The sequence below is a fragment of the Falco cherrug genome, chromosome Z (assembly GCF_023634085.1).
Source record: "Falco cherrug isolate bFalChe1 chromosome Z, bFalChe1.pri, whole genome shotgun sequence".
NCBI lineage: Eukaryota > Metazoa > Chordata > Aves > Falconiformes > Falconidae > Falco > Falco cherrug.
This window is the reverse complement of record NC_073720.1, coordinates 34,203,794-34,218,871: the sequence shown is the minus strand read 5'-3', so window position 1 is coordinate 34,218,871 and position 15,078 is coordinate 34,203,794. Positions and strand designations below refer to the sequence as shown.

General features: G+C 37.2%; 1 long non-coding RNA gene across 1 annotated transcript in view; it reads left to right on the top strand.

Annotated features, from left to right (window-relative positions):
* The first annotated feature begins 1,104 nt into the window (after positions 1-1,104).
* The window catches only part of LOC114016339 (uncharacterized), a 41,775-nt gene continuing 27,801 nt past the window's right edge, over positions 1,105-15,078 (top strand). Inside the window, exons 1-3 of the long non-coding RNA XR_003560747.2 lie at positions 1,105-1,200; positions 1,505-1,597; positions 3,186-3,221. This is a non-coding gene — a long non-coding RNA (uncharacterized LOC114016339). The remainder of the gene's footprint in view (positions 1,201-1,504; positions 1,598-3,185; positions 3,222-15,078) is intronic.

The following is a 15,078-nucleotide window of genomic DNA, read 5'->3' as shown; positions in this document are numbered from 1 at the left end:
AGTGTTTACAATGAAGTGGAACATTCTTAATATAACTAGGATGGGATAAAGCATATGAGCAAAGAGAACACCAAGTTTGCCAGGGATTTATATTTTTTTCTTTTCTATCTCTATTTTCTCTATTCATTCTCAAGTGTGAACATCTTTTGGTTCACTTACTCTGAAGACATTGAAAAACCTTGCACTGAACTACAAACAGTGACTAATACAACAACTTGAAAATGTAGTTTGTTCAGATTTATTCCAAATCCATTCATCATCCTACTTTATGGAATAGAAATTCTATGTCTTCCTCTTCTTAAGCACAGGAGATAAATGAGATTGTACCAGTCAGCATATGGGTCAATGAAGTAAGCAGTATTTTTCAAGATTTTTTACTGCATACATTTAGTCTTTGAAAAAAAAGGATCAAAAAGGAACATTGTGTGGACCGCTCCAGAGTGAGTAATGAAATGGGGAAAAACAGGGCAAAGAATATTTTGGCATTCCAAATTTTTCTGCTTCATAGTAACAGGAATCTTGTAATGCAGTAACGGTCAGACTAATGCTGAATTTAGATTTCTGCCACAAAGGTCCCATGCAACATTATCATGACACGGTTCTGACACTGGAAACCTGAAAATAAGTATTTATTGCTGTAAATCAAATTGGCACTTAAATGAATCAAAATCTTATTTCAGCTTACTTTGCTTTTACAGATATTAGAAAGTGAGTTTTAAATGAATTTTTATAGCAAAGCTGGCTAAGAAAATTACAAGAGCATGAATGAAACTGGCCTTAGGTATCATTTTTAACTTATGAAAGACAGAAGTCCTCAGTTGTGAAAAATATGAAATATATTTAATTGTGTCACTGAGAATTAGTAACTAGCCCCTTTAAAAAATTATTTTCTTTTGTTTGTGTGCTAGCTGTGAAACACCAAAGTTTAAAACTAACCTGTGTCTCTGGATTCTGCAAGTTAACTGTGGAAAGTAGGTTAAAGAACCATCTGTAGGACAGGCAGTAAACTAAGTTCACAATCCATCTCCAGGAAGAGACCTGTGCAAGGAGTAACCGCACTTCTTTTTTTCAAACTAGCTAGAGCATTCATTCATTTTAGTTCCTCTTTCCTCTAGGAAAACAGCTGAACACCAGCCACCCTATGGTAAACTGTCATGAGAAATACCCTGAATTTCAAATAGCTTAAGGCTGGGAAACATGGTAAGTCTTTAAACTATCAAAAGTACCTCAGGTGTTTAACTAATAATTGCTATTTAAATGCTCACCAGCTTTTACAAAATTACTTCAGCTACAATAATATTTTTTAACCTCAATACAGCAATAACATTCCTACCACATACTTGATGGTTTTTTATTTCTTATGTTGAAATGAGACATTCCTTCTTAGAAAAGTATCTTGCTGTTCTTGAACACTATGCTAAAGTAAAAAATGAAACAAAAGAAAGCAAAAAATCACAAGTAACTTCTAAGATATTTCAGCACTAGATTTGTTGTCTGCTGGCAGGATTGGCAGCAGGAGACTAAAGGAAGATCCAGATCAGTGTGATTATATGTCTGGCTGGGGAGAAACAAAAATAGAAGACGACACTACCATGAGGTAGGTTGGCAGCTTTTATGGATGTGTTCTTTGTTCAAGGTACTTATACCTATTAATGTCACTAACAATATTTGGTGATATGGATTGATGGATTTAGTGATACCATGGAGAAAATCTTGGTTTAAAACCCCAAAAGCCAGATGGAACTGCATTAAGCTGTTTTCCAAGAGACTTAGTTGCAGTTAAGGCTGGTAGCCTTAGATATGGCTATTGCTGAAGAAATAATAGGCCCATATTTTATACATAAATCCCTTATATATTCCCTTCTTGCAAGGGTAGGGAAAGAGCAGAAGACAGTAAACCCTGAACTTATTGTCTTCTCTTGAAATATTCTCTAAGCAGATTAATTGCTTTCCCTAACCTTTTTTTCTGAGCTGAAATAAAATTTCTAGGTTAAAAAGGTTATTACTTCTGAGTTTGAGTTGATCTTATAATAGCACAGAAAAAACATAACACATGCTTTTACATAGCAGTTATGGTGATGAATTGAATTATTTGGGGAGGAACATATTTTGCCATTAGGAGCAAGCTTCAAGATATTAGGCTTTACTCCAAATTGGATGCAAACCCAAGGCATTGACAGGTATAACCATTTAAGAAGTCAGCTCTTCCACATCCTTTATTTATATTATTGAAAGCCTTTACATGGGATTTTGCCAGTCAGATCCCACCTAGTGAAGGATCTGGGGACACAGCCGGAATTCAGAGGCCTAACAAATCTGTTTGGCCAGGTAGACTTCAGCCTCAGTTACATTTGTGTGAATTTGTATTAACTGCACTGATATAGGATGTAGTTTAAATTCACATTAGTATAACCCACAGAAGAACCTGGGTCCAAATGCCCAATGTGAATAAATGAAGTGATTGCATTTTAATAGAGAAGGCTTTGTCCCATGTTACCATAAGCAATCAGTAAATATTGTATTGTCTTACATCAGTTGCTTGTCCCTTTTTTGGGGTGATTATTGTCAGTATAGGAGTTACTATAATTGTTTAAATATCTCTAACGTCCATAGAACTTCCAGTGACTGTACCTCTTACTGCAGAGGGGAATTTAAAATCTGTTGCTGGCTATGAGGAGAGAGAAAATCTTAAAGTTTGGGAATGTTCTGAATTTTCATGAGACCTATCTGAGGCCCAGAACAAGAAAAGCTTTAGAGTTCTAATTCCATTCCGCTCTAGAGGCTGAAATCATGTCATGATGACATCAGTAATACATCAGTAATCGGGTAAGTCAGTCCTCTTTACAACTGTGGGGACACAGGCAGAACCACAGGTATATAAACGTTTTGGACACTACTGACCCTTAGGTCTGTAAGCAGGTGTCTCAGTGTGGTTTACTTCTCTATAAAGCAAACATGACACATATTGCTTACAAGGAAAATCAAGTCGTGTGCAAAATCTAAGGGGCTGAAACCCATTTCTTGTTAGTGGCTGTACTGACAGAGAATGGCTACTTAGTCTGCAATCCTCAACTGCTCGTGAATGTGCTCCTCCTTTTGTTTTCATTAAGATTAATTAAAATTTGGCTGTCTCAGGCTAAATCTTCCTTTGGGCTCAGCTGATGGGTTTTCTTCCTTCTTTCCAGAGAACTGCAAGCCCAGAAGTCTTCTGTCTCTAGATGGTAAGTTGAATTCTGCATGTGAATACATTTCTTCTGTTTTTATTTTGTAATTTAAGTTTGTGCTTTACACTATATTCAATTTTTAATTAGCTTTACAAGTTATAAACTACATTTCTCCTTTCCCTTATCAGGGTCCACTAGACTAAGCCATGGCTGTCCATCTCCCACTTGTTACCCAAGTTCAGATTTGCAAAACTCAGTTCTCAGCAGAACAAACCAATAGCAAACTATCTGTATATAAGGCCAAGCAAGGCTCAGGATTATTTTTTTGAAATCAGCATTTATATACCAAAGTAGCTGTCTGTGAACAGTTTTTGAAGATACTGTAGTTGCAGCAAAAGAAAAAATTTGTCTGAAAAAGTTGCTGTGACATTTTCTGATCTTTCCAACAGAGAAAAATACAGTTGTCTTCCTATATTTACTCTTGGACATCCTGAGTCTGTTAAGACAACTTATACAAAATCAACTTTAGACTCCTTCTTTATGCTGGAAGGTTTGATAGCTAGGTCCTTATATTCCTGCATGTGCAATCCTGCACGTGCAATCCTTTTCATGCCATCACCAGTATGATAATGTCTTGTGTGGCGCCTAAGCAACAGGCTCAGTTCTGTTTTTACTGGATGACTGTGCTATGATGCACATAGTGAAACTATCTTTGACATACACTGAACCAGGGAAAGTGTATTTGGAGCCTTTTCATCTGACTGATTGTATTGATCTATGAACAGTGGACTTTTGGATTCTAGGAAAGCATCAGATGGGTGAATTCATAAAATGAAAAATTATTTGTGATGTTTAATACTTTATTTTGTCTCTCCCTAGAAAACACTGTGTGTTTGATATTTTAAGTCCATTTTTCTCTCCCTCTTCTCTGGCACATCTTAAGTTTTTTTAAGGTGAGGTGGTGAGGAAAGGACTGTTATCTGCTTAAGCATCACTAAACAAAGGAGTTCGTGCTGATGCAATCAGCGCCTGATTTTACTAGAATAAAAAAAAAAGCATGAGTTTTACTCACTTTGGGCCAGCAGTTTATTCCACATGTGTTCTTCAGAGTCATCTTTCAGAATAAGCTTTATTTTCTACAGTTACAATGAACTTGAGCAAAAATTATGTGACCAAACAGTTTCTGTCTAGAAAAGCATGAATTCCTCGTCTCCTTACCCTTTCCAGCCATCCTCCCTCCGTTGCCATACCATGTCTTCAAGAAGTAAATTAATGCTGGTTAATAGTCACTCATAACTAAAATAACGAAAGTAGAATAGCATCATGACCCTTTTGTGCAGGACTGAACGTATGGGTCTTCACTCCATACATAGCCTTTGGAAGGCATGTATTTAATCAGTTTTCCACAGATAGTACTCTTCTGTCTCCACCACATCATCGACGTTTGAAGGAGGGAGGGGGGGGATATTTTCTCTATCATCTACTGCTCTGTTATTTTAAGAGGTATCTAGTGTAACAATTAGAAAGTCAATGACTCAGATTCATTTAGTCTTAAAACTGCTGAGGAGGATGTTCAGAGAAAGCCTCTCACACCTACCAGACTCTATGCCTGTTCTTCAAAACGAACGCCCTTAATATGTGTTTTATATAAAGGTATTCTGTTGATAGATAAACAATGGGTAAATAGACAGAGAGACAGACTGAGAGACAGGTATGGCATCTGTCTAATACTACAAATGCCATACATACATAAGTATATGTGTGTGCATGTATGTAGGTATTTATCTTCAGATATCTAGGTATCCAGAAATACAGTCATTGAAAAATAAATAGATACATAGATAATGACATAAATAGATAGGGCCAAGACATAAATCAGGTCAGCTAGCTCATTTTTCCTCACAAACTCAGAAGAAACATTCACTAATGTAGATTTTCACATAGTCTTGCAAACTGTTAGAGAAGCACGGAGAGTTTTAACCTTCCCATTTGACAAACGGAGCCTATGATGTTAAGGGTGATGAAGTCCAGCATATGCTTTGCCCCTAGGTTGCTCTATCAACTAACAGTTGATATCCTGAAAATCAAATACCATTAATATTAGCAGTCTAGCGGTAGATCAGGCTTAAAGTAGAGACAGTTAGGCAAGAGTGTAGCCATATGGCCTGACAAATACAGACAATGATTGATTTTAGGTTTAATGGCAATTATGTACTCTGCAATGAAGAAGTGTTTTACATAGTTTCAGGTCAGAGCATCAATAAATACTGCAAAGCCTCCTGTCTTCTAAAAAGCTAACCTTTTTTGAGCTATGTAGATGAGCCTTGCTGGATTTCAAGGTCTCCCAACACACAGCCCTGAAAGAAAAGGAGAATGATAATTAAGATTTAGTATAAATTTTACTGCAGAGGCATTCAGTCACTCTGCAGGCCTTAAGAAAGGTTTTACATTTTGAAGGCCAGGAGAACTATCAAGAACTATACTCCAGTGACTTTTATATTTTTATGCAGTGTAATTTGAGAAACAAAATGAAGTGTCTTGTTCTCTGTTTGTTCTTGTGCATTTTTCTGTGTGATAGCTTTGGTGCATGTTGTCCTTGGTAATACAGTGCTGGCACATCAAGCTTCTGAAGGGAGAGAAGGCAGTCAACCGGTTGTTCTGGAGGGAGGATGATGATTACACCCTGATAATTACACAAATGATTCAGAGGCCTAAAGTAATGAGAACCTGAGGGCTGATGCTAAGAAAGTGTGTGTGGGAAACCCTCAAGCAAAGCTTATGTTTCATGACATCCACGCCCACTGATCATGTAAACTGAATATCTCTCTTAGCCTGGTGGAGCGACCCTTCCACTTTGTCAATCTGGACTAGCTGCAAAGAATGCCACAGGACAGTTTTATCTTTAGGGCCAAAAAGAAGGTGGATCTCAATCTAGAGACTGTTAGTGAACTCCTTCAATGGAAGTGATCTAGTTCTCAAGTGATATACCTCAGTAAACTACAGGGAAGAAAATCAAACACTGCCTGACCATTACTTCTGTGGGGTTTGATAATTCTGTTGTTTCTTGTTTTCCATCTCAGTCAATGGGTTATAGTAAGAGTTATGAGGAAGATGGTTAAGAGGCCCATCAATCAATTTCTCACAAACTTTGGAAAGTTACATATTAGGAATTTTCCGACCTTGATTCCTAAAAGTGTTTTCTGGGTTATGACAATGGAAATGAAAGAATTACTGGGATGTCTGTCCATCTGACAGGAGTGTCAGGATGGGACTTAGTACCTCCCCAGGGCACCCATTAATTCTGGCATCATCATACTTATTCTAAGCAGAAAATACATGAAGATGAAAAGGAACATCATCAAATTTTCCTGAAAGATAATTCAAATTACTCATATAGTATTCTAGATAACAATTCATGAGTCACTGAATTTTTCTAGACATCAGTAAATAGAAGTATATTCATTGTAGGAAAGTGGTTAATGGGAGGGAATACTTCTTGGATAAATAATTTTATATTCCTCCCACAGCCCCTTTATGTAGGTTTACTTTTTGAAGTAAATCTTCGTAAAAAAATCTTAAAATGCATATGAGTGAAGACGATGGACCAGTTGTGACAGAGGGTTGTTGACAAGTGAGTTGGTAGGACGGAGGAGGGGATATTCAAGTGAGATTACAGATTTGGCTGATTATCAGAAAAATATTGTTTCTCTGAAATGTCAGTTGTTACAGTTGGCTTGTTGTATATCCTCTGAGTTTTCTTTTCCAGCAGCTTGGTCTGTACTATATTAGCTGTCAGTACCAAAGGAAAAGTCAGCTAAGAGGGTCATTTATATTACAAGATTTCTTGCAGGAGGCAGTGACCTCCTGTCTGCTAATTTCATAGTCAGCATTTGTTTTGTAAAGCAGTTCCAATGGCAAAAGTGCTCAACAGTAAACATCAAGAAGCAGCTTACCAATAGTATGTACTCCTAAATAAATCAAAATATTGGGAATCACTGTTATGTGGTCCCCTAGTCCTGTTAGCATTTCTGTGTGTGTTCAAGGCTGATGTTGTCGGCCAGGCATCTCAATACTCAAGAAACTTAATCTGAAGACAGCAGCATCATGTCTTCCACCATGACTATGGCTTTCTAATATTTCAAATGTATGGCTTTTTCAGGCCACCATGAAAAGGTGCTCATGACATTTAGTATATTTAAATATTGTTTTTTCAGCACTTGTGTGTAAACTAATGTATCCAAGTCTTGATCTGTGGGTAACTGTTCTAATTTTTTTTCATTAAGGCTTTTTCATATGTTTTGGTGTTAGAAGATACTGACTTAAAATATTGAACTTTTCCATGACACAGGGAGTTCTGTCAGTGAAGTATAGCTTTCAGGACATTGTCCATAGTTAACATTTCACTTGCATAAGCCCAGATAAACAAACCATTGTCCTTTCTACTGAGTCACCCAAAAGGCCTGCTTTCTGCATATGTCATGAATAACAGCTACTTACAATTTACATTCATTGTTTTGCTTCTTGTATTCCAAAGTCCATATGTAAGACTTTTTGTCTTGACACATTTTCCTTGTCTGCAGCTGAAATCTCCTCAGGGTATTTATTTACTTTCTCCTTTTAATTTTCTGGAAAATGTGTTTGCTAACCTAAAAATGTTTTAGCTGCCAATTGTCACTGGTCTTTATAAATAAAATCTTATAAAAATGTAATAGTTTTCAAAAAATTTCCACTACATCATGCTGCAAGTGTTTACATCTTCTATATACTAACAGAAAAACAGGGTTGCTCACTCAGTCTGTTCTCTGTCTGTAATACACTTTTATAAATGAACTGGAGCTGTTCAGCCTTATGTTCGGAATAGTATATTAAACCTTTGCCTTTCATGGGATCTTTGCCACTTCACTTTATTTCTTGACACCAAACAATCATTCTTCTTATGGAAATCAGATCTTAACTGGGCAGAACTGGGCAAAACTTATTTCACACTTATCCAGACTTCAGAGGAAATGAATTTCAGCTCCTATGTTTAGATGATTTTAACTGCTGAAAAACTGGAAGCTGAATGTTACCTAAGCTATCATAGATTACTTTAAGGACAGATGCATCAGAAGGAGAAACTGTCAGACATGGACCTTCTGATAAAGCACAGCTTCTATGTGTTGAGACCTACGTCTCAAAGCTGATCTGCCAAGGCACTGTAGACCTGTGTTTGTTGCTGCTCTGGAGCGTTTCCAGGATCACAAGATACTCTCAGCCATAATAAAACTTGAGATCTTGTTGTTGTTTGGAGATAATCACTGAGATTAGCACCTCCTGTGGCTCGTTTGTCTCAGGCTGGGGTGACTAGGATCCTGAATATGATGTTTGCCAATGACTAAAGTGGGAATCTATACAGGTAGAGAAGTTCCTTTATCACAGCTAAAGGTGGGTGAGATCAACTCTACCCCTAGCACAAAGTGTTGGATCTAAGAAATCCAAGCTGTTAATGTCTAGGCCCTATAAAACTGAGCCACAGGTAAATGGGATGCCACTGAGGAGAACTCAATAATAGTCCCCAGGGTTTGAGTTGTACATTATTAGTGCTCTTAAGACCTATATTAATATATGGTTATGTTGCCATATAGTCAGTGCTAAGCTTAGGAGAAAACTGTATGGTATTAAGGCAGAGGAAAGACAGACTGGACAGTAAGAAGCAAGTGCTAAAAGAGAAAACAGCACGCATCTTCCCTGAATACCTCAGTGCCTGCTCCTTCATTTATGTTTGCTGTTAGGTACAAACTGAATCTGGAAGATAGAGTGACAACAGAAAAAGTACCATAGCTCAACCTGCAGCCTGCACTTAGCTTTGTGAAAAGCACACTTTGCTGTAATTTGACAGAAAACTGGGTTTAACAGTCCTAAAAGATTGATCAGCATCTCCCATGATTCTGAGGCTTTACGTGTTGCCAGTTTAGCTTTATGAAAGATGAGATTTGGTGCTGAAATGGATACAGGCCCTGGTATTTGGGTCAACACAGGGGTTTGTTTGGCTGTAGATATGCAGATTCAAAACCTCGATTATTTTCAATAATAAATGATGGTCTGGTGATGAGCCCATTGTGGGTATCCAAAGGAAAACCTCTTCTTCGTCCCTTCCACTAGGTAAGCATGGAGTTAATGAAATGGTGAGATAATTTTGGACAGTGTTTGTGCCTTAGGTGGGACTGCTTGTCATAAACCACCCCGTGACTGTGGCCTTCACCGTCTAATACAAAATCCAAGATCTTGTTTTTATGGGTGCTAGAAGAAACGTTGATCGTAAAGGCCGAAGGCAGGTTGTAATGTTGATTTCAGGGAATCTGTTTGACCCCACATTTTTTCTTTGGAAAGGTCATCTGACTCTTGTTACATTTACAACTGTTGACATCAATCAGCCTTTGACTTGCTCAGAAAGGTCACTTAAATGGACCACATGAAGAGGCACCTCTGCAGCTGTGGTGCTGGCTTGCAAGCACAGGTGTGGTGCCAGTCACGGCATCAGGGACTGTGCTGAAAAGCTTTTCATAGCAGCTGTCCTCTCTGCAGAGGGCTGAGCACTGTTCCCACACTGCAAGGAGCTGTAAGTCAGACTTACAAGACAACAGGGCTGCCTACTTTCACTGGCTAGTCTTAATGAATTTTGTCATCAGCAAATATCAACTCTTGCCACTAGCTAGGGTGCTGAGCTGTAAATACCAGAGACCTACTTAAAAGGAAAACTAATAAGTTACTTGCTTGTAACTTGGAAGCTGGAGCCAGATCCAGAGAACCAATTAAGCTTAAATTTCCTAGGGAATCTGAGGATGTGTCCAAGGCAGGATGTCTCAGGGATGTATCCAAGCCACTGACAGCAATGTTACTCTGCCTCAGCACAGCTGATACCTGTTAAAGCTACTATAGGAGCCCTGCACTGAACAGCACAGTTCCCAGCAGAAGTACATCAGAAAGATTGAGCATGTTGCTCAGTTTCACATTGCAAATTTCATGCTTCAGCTAGAAAAGCTCATGGGCATGTTCACATGAAAAGACCATCCCAAAATAGCAGTAAGACAGACAAGACAAAGTAGATTACAGAATGTGTTCAGGCTCTAATATGAATAGCGTTTTCTCCTTTACAGCTTTAACTCCTTACATGTCATATATCAAAACAGATATATAAGTAAAAACAAATAAGTATTTGGGGCGTGTGTGTGTGTGTGTGTGTGTATACTGTAAAAAAGGAAAGTGACTTCAAATGAACCTGTTCCTTCTGCCATTCTGGAGAAAATACATTTCCAAAAATGTAAAGAACATAGTAGAGTCCATGACATTTTTTAGAAGTGTATTGATGAACTAAACATATAAAATAATTTGAAAAAGCAAGATATCAACATGTTATATATATCCTTTTCATCTAAGGAAATAGGATTTCATTGCACTGTAGAACGCTTGCTCTAGGAAAAGTTGATCACACAGAGTATAGCTCAATCTTTCTAACTCCAGGGTTGGACACACAACACATGGCCAAAATGTAGTTATTTCTTGCAAAGCTAAGAAATTCAGCAAGCACATTAAAAAAGGAGCAAAAGAGTGTCTTTTTTGGTGAGTCATCCAAACATATGACTTCAGGCTATGCTAAACAACATTATAAAAAATGCCTACAATTATCATAGATCAAGGTAAACTGCTAGATCACACAGCCCTTCCCTCTTTCCTGCCAAATTTATAACATTTCCTTATTTATATTTACAGATTTGTTACTCTTACCAATATTCAAATCTCATGTTCAGCAGGTTTCCCCTTTGCATTTAGAACTGGTTTCTTTAAATATAAGATTGTTGTAGTATCATAAATTAAAATGAAATTTCAAATATCTAGTCAAGTAGTAGCTTAAATGGTCCCATGGATGCTCTTCATTGTTTCATATATAAAAGACATGAAAATTTTCAGCACCAAGCTGAAATGTTTTAACTCTTCTCTAAAGAATTGCTGCTGATCTGTGTTGCCATACTGCAGGATTATGGGACATTTTTCCTACAAAGCTGATTTATAAAGTACTATACAACAAATAACAGAGGGAGAGAACCACAAATTCAGCTAGAATGGAAAGGAAAGCACTTTAATAATCATGACTTTTAACAACTTGCTAATCATATCTAGAAAAAGTAAATCATTCAGGAGAGATTGCTTTAGGAAATATTCACCCTTGGCCATTCTTTACAAAGCAGCAGATTGCTAACAGAAAAAGGACTGAAGGTTAGACAACACCACCCTATGGTGTTCCATCTTCCAGCCTGATCAGAAACCCAGACCCACACTGAAGTCAAACTAAGACAGGCTTCTGGGTGAGCATCAACAGAGTAAACAAAGACTTCCTCCGCTTCCATAAGCAAATTAATTTTGGTATCAGCTGCCACTTCAGCCATAATCTTGAAAGCCATAGAGATAAGGTAAGTGGAAGGAAGAACAAAAGGAATGTAATAGAAAATACAAGTATTCATACCTCGGGGTGTGTACCATTGAATCATCAATCACTGAAAAGATACTTTAAAATACACTTATTGCTCTGACGGTCAGAGTTCAGTTTTCAAATGAACCAACAATTCAAATCTTTAACAAATCAACAGCATCGATTTCTGTGTTAAATCCCTTTAAACTTCTTCCAACATTGGCTTTAGAGGAAATCCAACCTAAGTGTTCATCTCCATGCTGGTTCCTACTCCAGCCTTCCTAAGGAATGTAGTGGGCTTCTGAGAGGAAAGGTGGCAAGAGGATACAGCCCCAGTGTACGTGTATATGCATATATACAACCATATGTAATGAATACATAATATATTATGTACATCTACATATCTATCTGTCTGTCTATCCATCTATCTATCTATAATGTCCTTTAAGAAAAAGGCAAAGAGGAATATGGCTGTTCCAAATTAAATAAACTCTGAAGGAAGATATAGCTCATCATCTTCTTTTTCTAAGCAGTTCATTCTATGCTGAGCTCCATATTTCGAAAGGAACAGAGATACTATTAATCAGGATATTCCACAACAGATCACCTTCAGATGGTAAATGAACTGTTGGGGGGAAAAAAGAAAGGAATATAAACTACCATTGCTTAAATGTTTATTGATCATGCACAAGCTTTCCACTTTGCCTAGAAGAGGTCCAATAAATAGAGCTCCCAGACAGCTGAAAACCACTGATAAATGCTAACATTAGCTTTCCTATTTCACCAGACTGCAATCTATATAAATGTGGTCTCATTTATAGAAAGCATGTTTGCGTCACTACTGCCAGGAGTTCTAGCATGAATAACACTGCAGAAGACAGAAATACAGAAACATGAGGAATAGAATAACTGTTCTGCATGTACAGAACTCTTACTCCTATATGCACTTCCGCAAAATCTGCATACCTTGGCACTAAATGTGAAAACTGTAAGCTAGAAAGCATCTGTGACTCTGAGGATCCTAAAACCAGAAATCCTTATAAAGGGTTAAATGATAAAACTGCAAAACTGCACTGCAAATAGACACACACTGCATTTTCTTACTATACTTAGCAGACCAATATAACTAACATACACCTCTATTACGCATACCTAAAGCAGATTAAATCAAAGCAATTGATTTTGTTTTTTCTCTTTCTCCAACGTGATCAGCATAGCTATTATGCACAGTTAAACATGATCATAAATTTCTCAATGAACAGCAATGTTAATTACCGTTTTGGATGCTTCCTTGTTAAAGAGATGATAGCAGATGGCAACAGAGTGAGGAGGAGCAGTGGAAAAACTTAACTGAAAGCAAAGGTGGACAGTTCTGTATGTAAGTATCATACAGAGGTGAATAATAAAAAGAACACAAAAGTAGTTACATATCAAAATCTACAGCTTAGACTTTAACTGCCAGAAAATGTAGGTAACTTTTCCCTCCATACAGCCTTTGCTCCTTCCTCTGCACCTCTTTCTGGTGAAATCTGGTCCTTAAAGACAATTACATTCTGTGTAGTTATGGTTAAGAGAATGAAGAAAAAGATTAAAGATTTTAATCTATAGTATTCTGTCCCCAAACTACATAAAAACTCCCTTATATTCAGGACATTTTCTCTGACCAAATTTCTTTGACCAAATTGCATTTTACATAGCTTTAATGTTCTTCCCTTACACTCTACTGGGTTTTGGCTGTCAAGGATAACTATCAATGATAATTTTACTTTTGTCCTGCTAATTCTATGCTCTGTCTCTGTATAATTGTATGTGACAGTAATAAACTGACGTGTCCCAAAATTGCAATAGTTGCGACCTTGCATTTGTATGGACAGAACAAAACCTCATTTAGTTTGCAGTATTAATCTCTGTAGTCTTACTAGGAAATGCATCAGCCTTTCATACATGCCGGGGAAAAAAAAAGAAAAGAAAAAAAAAAGAGTAAGATTGAACAGTAATTAGGTTATTATGGGCAGAATTTAAAGATATGCCTTTATTCTGACTGTCTGGGATTCTAAAACAAAAACATATCTATGTCTTCCATGTGTTTGCATTTAAGAAGAGAGGAAATACAAGGCTGCATGTGTGTTACCCAAAAAATAAAGCTGGTTAAATAAGAATATACCCAGTTTCAAACTCTTCCGTTCTTGCTTCCAGTTGATAGTCATAAGAAATGGTACTAGAAAAAGATTTTTTTTATTATTTTTGAGAATGAAATGCTTTTATCTTGGAATTAATAAGATTTTCCTAGCTTTCATGTATTTGATTACTTATTTTTTTCTTCTTGGATGTCAGAAATGTTTTCAAGGTCATTATGAGTTTGGCTGGAAACTCTATTAGTAGAACTTCTAAAATGTAATTAAAAGCATTTTTCAATTAAGTCAGGGCCTCAGTCAAAACAAACAGAAACAATGAAGCTGGTGATTCAAGTATCTAATCACAGAAAGTGTATTTCTGCAGTGAGAAAGGAAGATGATTTCATTAGCTACCTTTGTTAAATGTAAACGACTGAGAAAGCAAAACAAAACTATTTTTAATAGACTCCCTGGGTAAAATTAAACTTTGGTCCATTTAATAATGACAGCTGTAAATACCAGTATAAGAAGTTAGTAAAAGCAATTACTCAAGTCCACTTAAAGCCCTAAATCTCTGTTAATTGTAATATAAAACAGGTGTTGCTCATGTAGCAAATATGTCCACTAAGATGCCCAGCTAGTTGCATCTTTCATCATATTTTTCAAGGGACTGGTAATTATCCAAAAGTCTGAATGTTTTCAGACCCATCAGATCCTCCTCATCCCTTTCCTAACCCCATCTACAAGACACCTACACACAGATACAAAGGGTAGGTTAATCTTACATTGTTACAATCTTTTCAGTGTGCCAAAAGCTAAAATGATTTATGTATCAGCAGTTTGTGGGCAAGTTAATAAGGCAGTGCCTTGCTGTCAAAAGTTACTGAAGCTTCTTTAAGCAGAACAAATATTTTTCCCAGGTTTGATATTGCCTGCCATTTCCCCCAGTGTCATGTAGGTACCCTGGGGACTGTCGCCAACTGAGGAAAACTGCAGGCACTTCACAGCTGCACTGCATAAGGTATGCTGGTTTTGTGCAATATGGTGTAGTCATCTACTGAAGAAGAAAATCTTTGAGAGAAAAAGGAATGCATTCTGTCAGGCTGAAGAGCTGCCCTACGCTATCGCAATTTGCTGGCTAAAAGGATGGCAGTGCAAAAAACACAGTTCTGAAGTCTTCATAATGTATTGGCATAAGTTTGTCTTCCACCTGTGTACTGCAGATATGCATTTGCATGCATAGCATAATTTCAGCTCCCCTATTTATGAAAGTCAAGCAAACTATTAACTCTGTCCAATCCTTCTCCCTTACAGTACTTAATAAAAGATACCTTCAAAGAAAATCTGTTATTTT